The following is a 17,732-nucleotide window of genomic DNA, read 5'->3' as shown; positions in this document are numbered from 1 at the left end:
GTTATAGTTAGGCTGCAATCAGGTCTTAGGAAATTCAAGTAATACAGTTCCCATAAGTCCAAAGATGCATTTTCTATCTTTCATGTATTCATCAAAAAACATTTTAACAGGAATTAGTTTCCGCAGTCCTGATTCTATATGGGAATCTGTTCTTTATGACTACAATAGTATGAGAGAGGAAAGGTTTTCTTCTAGTAGTTATGTTTATAGCCACTTTATATAATGGTCCTCTGTTTCGATTTTTCTGATATTCTATATTTAAGGTTAAACCCATCTCACCTCTAAATCAAGGATCCCTCACAGCCTTGACAGCTAATAAAAGTTTGTCTCTTAAATATCTGTATGTGTTACTACGTGTTTATTTTTTCATTCTATGAAAGTAACCCAAATCTCAGTAACCTTTTGTCTTTTTACTGAGCCTGCATTGCACACTTTTCAGCAATCCAAGTTATGTCATGAGCATACCACAAAAGATATTTAGTTATTGTTCTTGACAATGACTTGTATAATAAATATGGTTAATTTATTTCTATCCCTAGTTGTAATTGTGCTCATAATTAGTCCAACCTTTGTCATTGCCTTTTGTCTTATGTCTCAGATATGTCCCTTAAAATGATGTCCCCTACTGATAATAATAAATAACAGTAAGAAAGTGTCAGGGTGCCAAGGATTTGTACCCCACCTTAATTTATGCTTTTAACAAATATGAATGATGGATGAATGATAGATTAATGAGACAAAAACTTGCAGTCAAAGAAAGAAAAGAAGAGGTCAGTTCATTTTTGAGCAAGCATATAAGATATGAGGGCATGTTAAGTAATGTACAGAGTAAGAACTATTATATAATTATAATGATATGTACAGCTGAGGCCTTTTAGAGAATATGTATGCACAAAAGCAAACATTTCAAAGTGAGAATGATTGCTGATGATGTAAAGAATAAGTTTAACAAAGAGATCACCACTGAGGAAACTCAAAGTATATATAAGGAGGGAAAACTGAATTAGTGCTAGGCAAAATATTGCATTGATTATGCATTTATGGAAAAATCAAAAGGAAAATGTATCATGCTTTCATAAGGTAATTAATGAATTGGCAAGTCAAGGTAAATCAATGCACAATGGAGAGGATAAGGCTTTAATTACCATGTATCAGATGAGATTTACAGGTGTTGCAAAAGAGGTGTTAAGTGAGAGGATATATGGGACATATGGTAAAGACAGTATTGAAATGTTAACTATATTCAAGGAAGTTGTGGAGGAAATTTCACAAAACCAAACTAAGGATAAATTAATTTACCTTCTTTATTGAATATTTTAAAAGAATATGGTATTCTGCAGAAGATTATTGCATTTTCAAACCTATATATGAAACACAACTTCTACAATTCTAGTAAATGTTTCATTAAGTAGAAATGACAAGGAAAAGATGTTTATTCAGTTATATTTGTTTACTGGGGTAATGCACTGATCAATACTGACCATTTTGATGGGTGAAATACAAAACCTCTCACAAAAATACAGAAATGTAAGCAATAACAGAATAGTTTAGACAAGTTACATAGAAAAATACATATATACACTCTAGCGAAAAACCACAGTGTAATGTATTATATATTATATACATTAGTTTCTAAAGTGGGTCACCCTTCACTAAATCTGAGTGAGGAGAAGAGACTCAGAAAGGGAATAGGCAACAGTGTGTTAGTTGATAGGTCCTGTGTTGAAGCAAGAGTATTTGGCTTGGATGAAGAAGAGTTTTTTGAGTTGCAGTCTGAATTTGGAATAAGTGTTGATTTTCTTTGGGTCAATGGGGAGAGCTTGCCTAAGAGTAGGAGAACTCATGTACAGTGTTGAGGAGTGTGGGTCTAGGGGTAATGAGAGTTTGTGTGAATTGTGACTAGTATCTCAGGTTATATGAGACCATTTTTATGAAGTCTAAATGGAAAAGGAGTAAATATGTGGAGGTGGAGTAATTTGTAGAGTTGAGATCCTAACAGTAAGTTAGATATTTGTTTTATGAGTAGACATTTGAACTTTTCTAGGGTGTTATAGTGATGCTCACAGAGAGGTGAGTTTCTAATGAATCGGTAGATACTCATAGAGATCATTTGAAAAGCAGCAGTTTTACTTGGAAGCAGAAATGAAAATAGAAAGTCCATATTCAAGTTCAGAAGGGCAAACTCCTTTGAAGATGAGTATTTTGGCTGGTTCGGATAGATCTTTTTGGCACAAAAGATTTAAGCACAACATGGATAACTGGATGAGAAACAGAAAGTAGTGCATTCGCATAAGTGGAGTTGACTATCTGGTGCACAAATGTTTGTGCGTTCGACATTCTGATTTTCTGCACATTGCAGCCGACAGAATGTCGTTCGCACAAACAATAGTAAACCGATTTGTGTAAACATGGGCTAAATACTTGGCTAGGCTTATAAGGGCCTCAAGGCCAATAGCCTAGTGACCGCATATGATCCTATGATTTTATTTTCACTTTTCCTTTGTCTATATGAAAATGGAATTTTAGTGACTGATCAAACCATAATTCTAGGTACTTGAAGCCGGAGGTTGTTTCTATGGAATGGTTGTGTAAATCAGAGATAGTCAAAGAGTCAGGAACTTGGTGAATGTTCTATGGAGTTCCAAAACATATAATTTTGGTCTGGTGGCATTGAAAAGACATTTATGAGCCAGTGATGGAGCTCATGGAAATTAGAGTTGGCACTGATTAATAGTTTGAGAGTGACGTGATTGGTAAATGACCATGTCATCAGCACAAATGAGAAATAGGAGATGGCGGAAGTAATAAGGAAGCATTTTAATCAATATGAAGAATAGTATGGGGGGTAAGAATAAATCTTTGTGGTACACCTTTCTGTAGTAGGTATAGATTTTGATTGGGAGGGTCCTATTTTAACTCTGAAGTGTCATCAATGAGGAAGTGTGAGGAAGTTTTAAAACCAGAGAGTGGTATCTGGATTAACACCAATTTCAATTAGTTTGTTTTGAAGAAGAAAGTAGTCAATGAGGTCAAATGCCTTTGTTAGATCTATAAACAGGGCACCTGTGAACATGCATCACTCTTTTGCAAGAAGTCATCAGTAAGGGACCACAGTGCTGTCACAGTACTTCATGCAGAACAAAATCCATGTTTGTGCTGGATGGAGACATAGAGAGAGTTGGTTGTAAACTATCTTTTCTAGAATTTTGCCCAGAGTTAGGAGGATTGATATTGGATTGATTTGCATTGGTTTGTTTTGGGAGGGATTTAATTAGACCAGTTATACAAATTTGTGGACAATGTTTTGGTTGAGATATTATATATGTGGGTGAGAGGATGAAGTAAATGATCTCTGCAGAGTGAAATATGAATCAGGGGTTTATGTTGTTAGATCCAGGAGGGATATCAGTGGGAATATTTTAGAACAGAGATTTCATTGGGAGGTATGCATTTGAAGTGGAAGAGGGGATGAATGGTGGTGGGGTGAGAAATGCATGATCTGTGAGAAGTGGTGAGTTTATTGATGGGAGATTGTTAAACTATTTCAGGAAATCTTCTTGAGAAAGTTTTGTTTGAGATAGGTGTGCAGCAATGGTACCCTGTGAGTACAATATTGTTTAACTTGCCATTAAATAATGTTAAAGGAAAAATACAAAGAAGCAACCATGCAAGAACTATAATTTATGAGGATTACTTCAGTTTCCTATAATGATGTGCTGCAGCTATGCAGATGATACTATTAAGAATAAGGTATGGATGAAGGAGTCATGTTCCTTTATGAAAGTTGTCGGATTAACTTTAGGTAATGAGAAGAGAAAAAAAATTGGTGAAATAAAATAGGTAGATCATATATTTACTAAGAATGATATTGAGATACTGAGTATTAGATTTGGGGTTAGACAAGTAATAATGAAACAGTGGAAGAAAGTAATAAAGAAAATGAATGATATAATGGTTATACAGAAAGCATATGATTTAATTTTTTACAAAAAAAGTGTATTTAATTAATTCAGTGGTGTTAGGCAAAGACATGTTATTTAAGCAGAAGGTTTGTGTTATAACAGCAGAATTTGAACAGGATTTATTAGAAGTACCTTTTAAGTTATTTGAAGATCCAGAATGAATCTATCAAAAAGACTCATGGTGTATAACTTGAGAAACAGAGGTGGTTTGGGGTTGATAAACCCAGTTATTTTTTATGTTCATTGAAATTATTTTGCAAAATATTTGTAACAGGAATGCAAATATTGTGATAAAACCATCGGATATAATGTGTAATACAAAATTATTGGAACATAATTCAGTAAGAAACATAAGAGAGGAGGCAACTTGGAAGGTGATGGAGGTGAACATATGAAAAAAGGAATGGAGAACCTATGAGTAAGAAGTGAAGAGAAACAGAAAAAAAAGTATGAAAAATGTAACAAACAGGCATTATATAGTCAGTTCACTGCTGAGTTTAAATGAACAAATTAAACATGCCATAGTATTTAGCATCTTTTAAATAGACAAGCTAGGTTATTGAGGTAGAAGTATGAGTGGGAGGATTTTTGTGGAGGGTATTGATCAATAAATATCCTGTTAAGGCAAGTGTGAGCCACAAGAAGGTATATGAAAGATTAGGTTATAAAATAATAAAGCCGTGGTGGTGCAGCGGTAATGTTGTTGCCTCACAGCAAGAGGTTCTCCTGTTCGATTCTCAGCTGGAGCGCCTTCTGTGTGGAGTCTCCATGTCCTCCCTGTGGTTGAGTGGCATTTGAAAGACATGCATGAATGGGCATGCCTTCATTGAAGGCTGGGTATCGGGCTGGCACCTGAGCATCATAAAAATTGACTGCCAATCATTAGCGAACTGGAGTTCCTCTGTGGTGACCCCTAACCGGGAAAAGCCAAAAGAAAAACAAACAGGTTATAAAATAATGAAAAAACAGTAGTATGAGCCACAAGAAGGTATATGAAAGATTAGGTTATAAAATAATAAAGAACAGCAGAACATGTATTTTTTCTGTTTATAAAAGGATACAAGCATTTTGATTGCACATCAAAAACATTGTTAGACAAATTATTTTATATGTATAGTGTAAGGGGATTAGCAAGGATAAATTAGATAACAGGGATAAAGTTTATTTTGTTTTTATATACATATTTGGTTGGTTGGGTATAACAAAGTATTGCATAGTAAAAATATGGGATGAATGTAAAATAAAAAGGAAGGTAGGCTTTGCATAAAATAAGAGGGTGGGTGAAAAATAAAGGAAGATGTTTGTTGTTTTCCATGTAGTATTGCAATTTTAAATATAATTTGAGGTGGGGATTGTCTTTTAAGTTATATTTTATTGAAAATCTTATGATATTGTATTGCTTTTTGTTTAAGTAAAATATCCTACTCATTTGGATAAGTGTCATGAGATCTTTTATATCTGCCTGAGTTACCATCAGCTCAAGTACAAAGATCCTCATTTACTATCTCATCCACTGCACAGGCAATATTACATTTATTATTCTAAGTTTGTAAGAGCAGTATTTAAAATCTGTCCTTATTTGTGGGCCTTTGTCCCCCATTATTTTAGACTTTGTCCATATTTTTTGAGCTAAGAAGTTGAGAAGTATGTTTGTATTGCCTGTTTGTATTTATGTTAATAATTTCAAAACTATGTTACATAGAAGCTCTTGGAAATGTATTCTTAATGCTTAAATCATACTCAACATAACTATTTTGATGTTTGACCCATGTTTATTGCAGTTAGCTATATTAAAAGTTATCACTATGCTAGTTGTTTATACTGTCATGCTTTTCATATTTCTCTAAATATTTCGACAACCAAGCAGCAAAGACAAGACTGCTTAGCATTATATGGAAGCCCACAACTGGCTGCGTAGCTTGTTTGGTTACTGAAATACTGGAAGTTATTTATGAAATAATATAACTATTAATATTTACTGTATTATTGTTACTTGTAAAACCCCATCTAAGACATATAATTGAATGAATTTGAGCATTTAAAAAATAGTTTGACCATCCTTCAGATGAGCCATTGAACTGAGGCCCTGTCTGAATTAGTGCTAGTGCAAGTAGATGTAAAATATCTCATGGCACTTTTGAAAAGAGTAAGGGGGCGTGCCCTGATTCTTGGCCAACTTTTCCATAGTCAGTATGAATAGCACCTCAGGTCTCCCCTAAAAAGACGTCATTAGCCTAGTGGGAATAACCTGGTCAACAAAGTGTAAATAAATAAATAAATAAATAACTAAATAAAACATTTGTGCTGAGATTAATGTTCACTGCATTATCTAGTTTAAGACATAGAACTGAATGGATGTGACCAGTTTAAAACTAGTTTTTGGTGAACAGTTTGGCTTTTAAACTTTTTTTGTAACACTTGTGGCTGTAGGGATATGAATATTTGTTTAAACTGTAATGATATAACTTGTTTTTTGTCAAAAGGCCCAGAAAGCAAACATTAGAAGTTAGTCTGCAATCCTCTAGAGTTTCCTTGGATGTAATGCATAAAGGAAGGGTAGTACTTTTTTTTAATATTAAATATATAGAGGCTAAAGATAAAATAGTTGCAAGATGGAAATATGTTTGCTTTTTGTCTGGTAACAGAGTAATATTCCATATTGGAAAGCTGAATCTTAAAGTGACAAATCTTATTTAGTGCTTGTTATAAGAAGCAGGAATTTAATAAGGACCCAGCAGAAAAAATGGGGGAAGGAAGTATTCATAAAGATCCATAATGCTTTAATGCTGTACTAAATAGCACAGATGCTTTAGTGTAACAAGACCCATCAGCTGCACAAGGAGATGCTCTAGAGTACTAGTGCAGGATTCCAGCTGTTGCCCACATCTTGGGCATGACCAGCCTGCACACCTGATGCTGGGTGACCCAAATGGACGTCTCTGGGTCATCCTTAGAGAAGACACATCTGCCTGCCCCTCCAATGTGGTAGCCACAGAGGTCACCAATGAACCAGTCACATACTGCGGGGTGGCCTCCTTCCCCCTACAGAGTGATGCAGGCCTATTGACAACTGGTGACCCAGTAGCAGCCACATTTGGTGGTATAGACTCAGGTTTCTGATGTTTCTTTATATCCTGCACCATTGCTGAGAAAGAGAAAAATGTAATGCATTAGTACATATGTATCTGACAACCCAAATTCAATATTAAATGATAGATATCTGCAAAATTCACTTACCCTGCATTCTGAAGAACCTGCACTGCTTAGACAGGCCTTCTAGTTCAAAGTGATCTCTGCTGCTGTAAACATTTAAAATAGACAGTAATCAGTATAATTGTCTCTGCCAGCAGAATGCAAGGACAGTAATAGACAATGTTCAGAAAGTATAATGCAAAACTATGTACACAGTGGTTAATACAGAATTCAAAAAGATGCAACTCCCACAGTACTCAAATAAAAAATAAGCAACACAGTATAAAATGTACTGCACATGTCATAAAATTGTAAAATAACATATAAATGTAGCACTTTTTTTTCAGACTCACAAGTTATTTTCCATAGAATGCTGATTCTGTTTCCCTGGCTGCTGTCTCCTACTGCTGGAGCTGGTTTTAGTGGTGCTTTGACAGGTCCTGGCACTGCTCACTAGAGTGAGTGTTAACATCACTCACTGCCCTAACAAAGTGCTGGAGCCAGACATCAGTGTTACACATGAAGCCATCATGTTGCCTGTGGTATGGAACATATCTTGGGTGCAGGTGGGTGGTGCTATGAGCTTTGCACTGTTTTTTACACAAGTGAACTCTGCACGTGACTTCTTAACCCATATTGAGGGAGACCATGTGACAATGATCAACTTAGGAATAGGAATACAGTAATTAACAGTTTGTACTACCTTATAGGCATACTGATAACTGACAAGGTAAACTATAATGGACCTTGGGAGTGCAGGGTTCCCAACTAGGTGCATGGGAGCAACATCAACAAATACCAAAAGGTGGATTATGTAGGGTAACACAACACAAGGACAGCACAGACACTTGCCTGCTTTAGAGGGTGTGTAAGTAACTCACCCTGACAGGGAACAGAGTTTAAGGAACGCACAGGCTATTGTCCTGCTCTGGAAGGTATATAACAGCCTCATAGTAGTAGAGAACAGAGTACAAGGACAGCACAGGCTACTGTTCTACTCTTGAGGGAGTGTGAAGAACTGCCTCTGATAGGGAACAGAGTACAAGGACAGCACAGGCTACTGTTCTACTCTTGAGGGAGTGTGAAGAACTGCATCTGATAGGGAACAGAGTACAAGGACAGGACAGGGTACTGTTCTGCTCTTGAGGGAGTGTGAAGAACTGCCTCTGATAGGGAACAGAGTACAAGGACAGCACAGGCTACTGTTCTGCTCTTGAGGGAGTGTGAAGAACTGCCTCTGATAGGGAACAGAGTACAAGGACAGCACAGGCTACTGTTCTACTCTTGAGGGAGTGTGAAGAACTGCCTCTGCTAGGCAACAGAGTACAAGGACAGCACAGGCTACTGTTCTACTCTTGAGGGAGTGTGAAGAACTGCCTCCAATAGGGAACAGAGTACAAGGACAGCACAGGGTACTGTTCTACTCTTGAGGGAGTGTGAAGAACTGCCCCTGATAGGGAACAGAGTACAAGGACAGGACAGGGTACTGTTAGCCATAAAGTGGGAATACAATGTAGCGTAAATGTACAGACTGCATGTCATGCTGCAGGAAAAGAGGGCCTCCTGAGTACAAGTCATACTGTCTACTGTCGACCCAGTATTGCAAGAAGGCAGGCAGTGGTGGCGTGCCTTTTGCTGTTGTCAGAATTGCAGACAGTGTGAATGGTGAGAGCACATTAGCAGAGAGGTATGTGGCTACTAAATGGAAGCAGGGGGTGAGTGTTAAGAAAAAGGTCTACCAAGGACAGTTATGCATACATATGTACACATGTGTAACTGATGGGTAGATGCATCTTATCATAGGACTGAGAGAATGTCAATGGCAGGACAGGATCACTACACTAAAGACAGAGGTGTCACTGAAGACCCTTCTCACTCATGTTCCAGCACTGACATATATATGTTATCTTTATGCTTTCACAGGTTTGAGTGATGGAAGGTCCAGAATAACAGGTCAGCACATGCTGGAAATCAGCAAGTAACACACACACACACACACACACACACACACACACACACACACACACACGCACGCACGCACGCACGCACGCACGCATGCACGCACGCACACACACACACACACACACACACACACACACACACACACACACACACACATATGCCATATGTGATGGTTGTGTAAGGGCAAGCTGAATCTCTGACATCACTTATGTTTAACATGGGTTATCCATTATATTTCATGTTACCCCTCTCAAACTACAATGGATTTACAACCACAGACAGCATCTGTGAACTTTGTTGTCTCCAAAGTGTGTGCAGTCATCATAGAGAAGAGACATATAGGTGGTCATTGCTACCATGAATCCAGTTTATTTTTTAACCTGGATGTCATTCTTTGCATCAGTTAGTAGATGTGCACAGCATGGTTCATAGGTTCATGGGTTCATAGGTTTATACTAGGCTAACTGCCCTAGGGCATTTATAAGCCTAGCCCAAAGTTATGTGGTATGTTAGAAATACTGTGCCCATTAGTTTGTTGTGCCTCTGTCCAGTAGTGATACAGAGATGATTTCCGGGGTAAACCTACGATCTCCCATCCACCGGTTAAGATTTCTCTTGGACAGAGCCAGCGAGGTGCTCTGCCTCACATGGACCGGGATTTTATTCCACAGCATGGGGGTCTCTGGGTGATAAATCTATCCCTCCAGCACGTCCTATTTATATCAGTGCTAAGGTTTAAGTCTCTTGCTCTAGTGGTTTTGGTGGATTTGGATTTTTTGAGGTGGAGCATGTCCATTAATTCCGGGTTGATCATGGCCTTTTATGACAGGCACAGGTCACCTCTGAGCAGATGGTATGCAACTGAATAGAGTTGGAGTTTCTGCAGTCTGGCAGCATATGACAGATTTTGGAGTCCCTTTATCCTTTTGGTGAGGAACTTTTGGGGTCTCTCCAATTGCTGCAGGTGTCGGGTGAGATACATCCCGAATGGGGCATTGTACTCGATCATTGGTCTGATAAGTGAAGAGTACAGGGGAACAATGACCTCACTTGATCTGGATGTGAATCCCTTCATGATCAGGTGGGCAATGTAGAAGGTCTTTCGAACCACTTTAGCAACGTGAGCGTCAAACGAGAGGCCTCTGTCAACCTGGGTCCCCAGGTCCCTGATAACCTCTTCTGTGCTTAGTGGGTTGCCACCTATATGGTAACTTGGGGTTACCTTGTTTTTCCCGGTATGACTATACACTTTTTGCTTAACTTCAGGCCATGGCTCTGGCACCAGCTATCAGTTTCCGTGAGACCCCTCTGAAGGATGTCTGTGTCCGATGTACTATCCACTATGGCACCCAGTTTGCAGTCATCAGCAAACTTTGTCAGCTATAGTCCTTCTATGTTTGCCTGTACTTCTGAGAAGTAGATGCCGAACAATAGGGGCGTGGGACTCCACTTGTAACCGCTTGAGTCTGACATGGCTCCAGCAACTCTAACCCTGTGGGTTCTGTCCTTTAGCCAGTTTGCAACCCATCTTGTGACATATGGGTTTACATTTAAGCTGGTAAGTTTCTATAATACCCGAGTGGGGTATTGTGTTGAAAGCTTTGCAAGGTCAAGGTAGGCTGTATGGACTGCCTTTCCTCATCAATGGCCTTGGTGACTGTTTCAAGAAGGTTCAAAAGGCAAGATCTGCCCTTGACAAAGCCAAACCCAAGGTCTGCATATCCCCTATGTCCTTGTTTATGAGTTCCATTATGATCCTCTCCATAGCTTTGCAGACCAGGCTTGTTAAGCTTATGGGGCGGTAATTACCAGGGTCCGAGGCACCGCCGGACCACAGTTGCCGTGACGCCACTCCTTGGGCACATATCCTGTGGTGAGGCTAAGATTAAACAGCTGCCTTATGGTTTAGTTCTTCATTGAGTTCATGTAGCACACAGCCGGGACCCCATTCGTCCCATTGATGCTGTGTTTTAGCTTTAGAGAGAGCAGCATTTGAGATGTCTGGGAGGCTACTCTCAGTTGGGATAGTTATCTCTCCTTTGGGGAGAGGGGTGTGAACCTGTCTGCCAGTATGTTGGTAATGTCTGTGGGTTCAGTGATTTTTGTATCATTTTGGACTAATTCTGAGCATATCTGGGAGTTTCCACCCAGGTTTCTGTCATAGCTGAAGAAGGCCTTATGATTGTCTTTTGAATCTATGGCAATTTTTCTCTCAAAGTTGGCCTTGGATGATTTTATGAGGGATATTAGTTTCTTGCTAGTGCTGATCAAAGATGCCTTCCCTTTTTGGGATTTTGCTCTATCATGTAATAGCTTTCTCCTCTTATTGTAAAGTTTGTTTATGGCTGGGGTCCACCAGACTGGATGTTTTCCCTTGGTGGAAAGAGTCTTGGTTTTATTTGGGATTGCCTGATCCATGCAGTCCTGAAGGTGTTCATAGATTTGTAAGGGCTTCCACAGCTTGGGTTGTGGTTTCCATTGGCTCGGGGGCCTTGAAGGATACCACACCTGTCTTGAGTAGTGTGAAGTTTGCTTTAGAGAAGTTCTTCACCGTGGACTTTTTGTTTGGGGTGGGGCGGATGTGGATTTCTAGTGAGATTAGTTTATGATCTGATCTCACCAATGAGGGATATACTGTGGAGCATTTTGTCCCCATGTTCGTGATGATGAGATCTAGTATATTTTCTCCTCTTGTGGGGATGGTGACTAGTTGTTCCATGGCATTTGAATTTATGAACTCCAGGAACCTTTGGGCTAGAAAGTTTGGGCTTGAGTAATGTTCCCAGTCTATATTCGGGTAGTTGAAGTCACCCAATATGATGGTGTTTGGTGATACATTTATACCTCCACTGTCTTCAGGAAGGCTGTGTGGGTTTCCTGAGTTTGAGAGGGTGGCCTGTAGCATGCTACAAATTGTAGAGCAGTTTTGCCTATGGTTAATTGCACCTGAATGGTCAACCTGGAGGTGTGGGTATCCTTGATGAATATGGATACATCCCCTCCTTTTGTGGTGTGGTCTGAGTTTTGGGGCTGGAACGCATGATATGAGATGAAACCTGATAGTGCCAGGGTGCTCTCAGGAGCCTTGAACCAGGTTTCAGTCACAGCACAGACATCAATGTTCTCCATACTGAGAAGGGCCTGTGCATGCATTTTGAGATTTAGACTTCTGGCATTGAGCAGCATTACCCTTAGTTTCTTTTTCTAGGGTGGTAGGTTTAGAATTTGAGCCTTGCCTAAAAAAGGCACTATGGAGGTGGCAAGAACCTTAGCCAATATCTGGAATCCCAGGGGTGACAGGTGCAAGCATGTCATCCCAGGCAGACAGGCACTGATCCCCTTTGAATGACACCAGAAATTAAGCCAATTGTTAAAGCTGATCATCTTGTCACTATATTGTGGCATCATTCTTGGTGAAGGAAGGATACTGCTCAGGGTCAGGGTCATACCTGCCTGGGCTACATAATCAGAGAGCTCCTCTATGTCTCTTTTCATGTAGTCCAGGGAGGTATGTCTCAGGTCATTCACACCAGCATGGACAATGACTGTGTCATACTTGTACTTGCCGTGGAGTGACCTGAGTGCTTGTGTTATGTAGCAGCTTACCGTGACCTTCTCCTTGCTCAGCCTGGTGAGTGGGACGTCAATGTGTCTGACTATGGAGTCACCTATGACAAGTATGTTTGGTGTAGTATTTGGCCTTAAGGGCAGTGACTGCTTTGCACACTGATTTTGTTGTTTATGTGTTGTTTGTGTGGTGTATAGAGTTTGCAGTTGCTTGGGTGTCTGCTTTGGAGGCCTCTGCTGTTTAGGTAAATTTTACTCAGAGCCTATGTCTTAGTGTGTTTATGTGTTTGATTCAGTAGTGTGGTTGAGTTATGTGAGACTTGTATTGTGGTGTGCTCCTCCTGCCTGGTCTTGCCAGTCCTGAGTTGAGAGAGCTCAGCCTCCAGTTTGGTTAAATAGCTGCATCTCTCGCAAGTGTTAGTGTTATGTGGGAGGAGGAGAGGGTTGTCCGTACATGAGGCAATTGTAACATTGTCTCAGAATTCCCAGATTCACCAACTGGGCAGGAGAGGACACCAGCATCTGACCCTTCGACATGCTAGAAAGATTTATGAGTTGGTATAAAGTAGTGGGCTTAGCAGGAAGTGGGCACTGGGGGGTTTGCTAGTGAGAGATTTGTATAATATAGGAGTGCTTGACCTACAAAGAGAATGCTTATAAGACAAGGGATATGCTTATAAGACAAGTGCTGAGCTTTGAGAAGAAAAAGCTATTTGGAACAAGTGCTGCACTTTTTAGTGAAGGTGTAAACTGTTTAGGTTCCTAACAGAGCAGTTCTAAGGGAAAAATTGAAGAACAGACTTTCTGGAGCCAGAAAGAGTTTAACCTTGTTTAACCTGGTGCTGTAGTGGCAACTGCATGATAGCAGGGCTGGAAAGAAGCAGGAATAGACCCAAACGGACAATAAAACTACAGTTTCAAGTCAGTAACCAGCTGCTCAATGTTATTCACTGCCACTGATCAACAGAGAGACTTTCCTTTAGCCCAAGCAAAATGGCCTCACAGAAACTTTCAAATAGTTCAGGAACAGCAAGCCCGTAACTGAACTTTTTAACTCTCAGAAAAGTGGGAAAAAGCAAGATTTTTTTGTTTTTGTTTTTTCAGAGATAACAGAGGTTCACGAGTAATATCAAGTTATAACAAGAGTGCTAGGTCAACGACAGAAAATATGCAAGTTTTAAGAAAAAAACGATTTAAAATTAAGTGCAAACAGGAAATTCAGCAAACAGCTTTTGGTTGTGCTCTAAATACAGCTACTAATGCAGAAATCAAGTTTAACAAGCCAGCAAATGCTCAAGCTAGGCAGCTATGCAGAAAAACAAAGTGGCTCCTCTTGGAGGGTGCTTCACCCTGGTAGACTTCATGAGTATACTGCAGAGTTTACACAACAAAGTGCTGTCAATGCATGGACTGTGAAATGACCTACACTGCCTGTACAGTAACATGGAATAACGGGACCAGGCTCAAACATACCTGCTGAGGGTAGAGGTGAGCCTATTGACATCTATTAGTACACTCATGAGAATACTGGCAAGTGTCCACCATGACTGTTTAAAGATTCAAATGCACAGTGCATAGTTACAGGCCAGGCTTAGACAGATGACACATATTGCTCTGGAGACTATGTCACTACCATGTCAAATTACAGCTGTCTGCATCCCTGGCTGTGAACACCCTCATGCCCATAGCTGGCAGTCATATGACTCCTTTGGAGGGATGGTTCAACTGGTCAGCCCTCTGGATCCTACAGTTCCACATTCTCCTTATCCTCCTTATCCCCTGATGACGTACTTATTGCAGCAATTAGCCACGGTCATCCTCATGATCATGGATGCGTTTCATCTTTTGACTCCCCACTTGGGGGGACCACAGCAGGGTTCTTGAACATGCTCCCAAAGTGCTAGACCATCCCCATCTAGGACACATCAAGTCCCAACACTGCAAAGCTGCCCCGAATAACTGGCTAATATTAACAACATGGAAACTGAACTTGGACACTGGAGGATGTGATTCCTGACCCCCCTCAACCTGCTTTCTACATATTTGTCTGATAGATTCACCTCCCATAACCCTTACATCATATTACGATGTTCCTAGGTTGTATCTGCTTGCATACTACCATATTGTGCATCATTGGTATAGACCATAAATATATTACTGCAGGTCTCAGAAGCATACTATAGTGTGCCACCACACTTGTCCAAGCATTAAAAGCAAGCTTTCATGAGTGTAAACACACATTTGTTAATATGCTATGTTTGTGCAGTGTTGTGTGTAGTGTATGTCATGTCCATCATGGTATGGAGCATTTAGTTTGGGCACATCGGTCACAGTTCCAAGCCATATCCTGCATCACCTGTATCACAACACCTGACATCATTATTACTAGCCTAGTTCTCTGGGAACAGCATACCCAGGGCTCTGTTGAAAACAATGTGTTCATCTATTAAACAGAAGACCATATAGAAAGTCACGCCACATGAAAAGCTGGTAAAAGTGGCTTGTGTGCCTGATGTAGAAAACACAGGAACTACCAGGATGATAGACAGGCAGATTATATGGAATACCTTGTGCATTTCACAATACTTCCTGGCAGCTGATAAAGTGAAAGACCTTCTTCTTTATATACTGGATGCTCTGTGAAGTGGATGGGAACCTGACATCCATGTGGGTGCAGTCAATGGTTCCCAGGGCCTCAAGAAAATAGGCTAAGTTATAGAATGTCCACATATTGTTGGTACTTTCCTCTGCTGTCCATGGAAACCAAATATGCTCCTCCACATGCTGTCACATTACATCAATGAATGGATGTAGGATTTAGCATAGTAACACCTCCAAAATTTCATCATGTTTGTCACTGCTGCAGTAGTCTTAGTTATAGGATATAACAGGTAGCCATATCAGGAGTAACCACTGTAGAGGAGAAGAACCAAGCATGATGAATACCACCATTTATTAGTAGAAATACATACATATACTTATACATTTTCATCCTTCCATAATCTTAACATGGACTTCTTCAGAGTATACTTCCTACATTAACCAGTTACCACATATATACTTAAAACAACACAAGTTAATAACTATTACTTAGTCAACAGCATCAAAGTTAAACGTGTTCCAAAATGATTAAGAGTATGGAAAATTCTTCATGGCACTGAACCTTTTTTAGTTTTCCACAGAGAACTTATTGAATTATTTGAATGGACTGGCTTTGAGTTTATGCTTTGACTTATTAAGGAAAATGAACATAAAATAGCAAAGTTGGACTCTGATATCAAGACCTTAAATATAACCTTGAAAAAGATTTATTGTTTCAAGTGTATCAGGTTAATTATGTTACTGCTGTTAAGAAACTTGATAGAGTGACTGCAAAAAATAAGGAAAGGAAGCAAAAAAGTTTGTTAGAGACAAGCTAGATTACAAAACAAATCAGAATATTCTACTCCTTCAACTAAGTATTTTAATAAGAAAAATGATGAACAGTTTAATCCTCCTTTCTTTCATATGAATGAGGTTTTGGGGCCTAGTCAGGACCATTTTAACAATGGTTCTGCAAATACTGAGGATTTTACATTTGTAGCAGATATTTGTTTGATCCAGTAGGTCCAAGCAGGTCAGAGAGACTCATGAGTCAGAACACTTGGACCAACCCACAGAAGAGGTTTCAAAAGCAGACAGGGAAACAGAAGGGAAGGAAAAAGAATTACAAAAGAAAGAATTAAGCTGTGTTGATACTAATGCAAATGTTCTTGGTCAATTTAGGATTTTCAGTTTCAGTCATTTGGAAGTTAGTTATAAGTCCTAATTTCAGAAAGAATTTAATTCTGTGCATGACTTTAAGGCAGATATATTAAAAACTACAATTAATTTGAAATTATATACATGTAAGTTGAGCCTAAGGATGTTTTCTCATGATAAGGGTGATGAAAGAGAATTAAATAATGACAGAATAAAGAAAACAGTACTTTTGTTCCCACTCCACACTCTTTCATCTCCACATTTGAAATGTTTGTGGTGACCAATTTAGAAAATTGTGTAGTGTTCGGAGGGACATTTTTCATGATAATTTAACCATACAAGAATGCAATATTTTAAAGTATATCATGATGAATAAAAATATTCAATAGAGAAGGAGGAGTGGTATTGATGGATTACATGGAGTACTCGAGTAAAAATATTTGATATCCTCAATGATGACACTAATATGAGAGTATCGAAGAATGAAGTTAGCATATCTTATAAGAAAGTTATTTATTATTTATTGGACATGTTAGATCAAGATTTGATTACACCTGAATTTTTGAATTTGTAAAGGTAGAAAAAAACATTGATCCCCTCTATATTTGGAATACCCAAAATCCACAAAAATACACATAATCCCACTATTAAGACCAGTAGTGGTTGTATATCACTCAAAAACATAATTTATGGCAGTTTTTATTGATATAAAATGTAAAAACACTCAATGTTTTTCAACATGTGCTACATGATTCATGAGACTTACTTGCAAAGTTGAACAATTTAGCTTTTGATAGAAATATTACATTTGTCACCATTGATGTTATCAATTTGTTATCAGTTATTCCTTGAGGTATAGGGTTAGAACTCTTTGCTGATATATTAAATGATCCATCCTCCTTTAGTAATAAGGACATCTGATTTATTAGTGAGTTACTGGATATAGTGCTAAAAATAATTTTGTGTTTTTTGAAGGACAGTTTTTCCATCAAAGAACAAGTGTGGCAATGGGAGCTAAATGTGCTCTCATTTTTGCAAATATAGTGGAGGTAGCATGGAAAATAACTTTTGTGTTTAATACCTCATTATTCAGTCAGGTTTATGCTTATTACAGGTTTTTAGATGATATCCGGATTTTGAAAAAGGGGAGTCAAACTTAATTAGGTGAATTTGTCAAATACATAGAAAATACAACAAGCTATTTAAGTTTTACCTACACTTCATATTTTGACAAAATTGATTACTTGGATGTTACCTTATACAAAGATTTAGATAATGAGAGGTTTTGCTCCACTATCTTTAGGCAAG

The 17,732-nt window shown here is 38.9% G+C and overlaps 1 long non-coding RNA gene across 1 annotated transcript in view; it reads right to left on the bottom strand.

Moving 5' to 3' along the window:
• LOC122812193 overlaps positions 1–15,590 on the bottom strand; it is a 26,525-nt gene extending 10,935 nt beyond the window's left edge. The window contains exons 1-2 of the long non-coding RNA XR_006366360.1: positions 15,251–15,590; positions 7,200–7,261 (exon numbers count right to left, since the gene is read on the bottom strand). This is a non-coding gene — a long non-coding RNA (uncharacterized LOC122812193). The remainder of the gene's footprint in view (positions 1–7,199; positions 7,262–15,250) is intronic.
• Between the last annotated feature and the right edge of the window lie 2,142 nt (positions 15,591–17,732).

Source organism: Protopterus annectens, chromosome 9.part0 (genome assembly GCF_019279795.1).
Source record: "Protopterus annectens isolate FY-2018-M chromosome 9.part0, PAN1.0, whole genome shotgun sequence".
Taxonomy (NCBI): domain Eukaryota; kingdom Metazoa; phylum Chordata; order Ceratodontiformes; family Protopteridae; genus Protopterus; species Protopterus annectens.
Note: the sequence above shows the minus strand (reverse complement) of the source record. Positions and strands in the feature narration are given on the sequence as shown.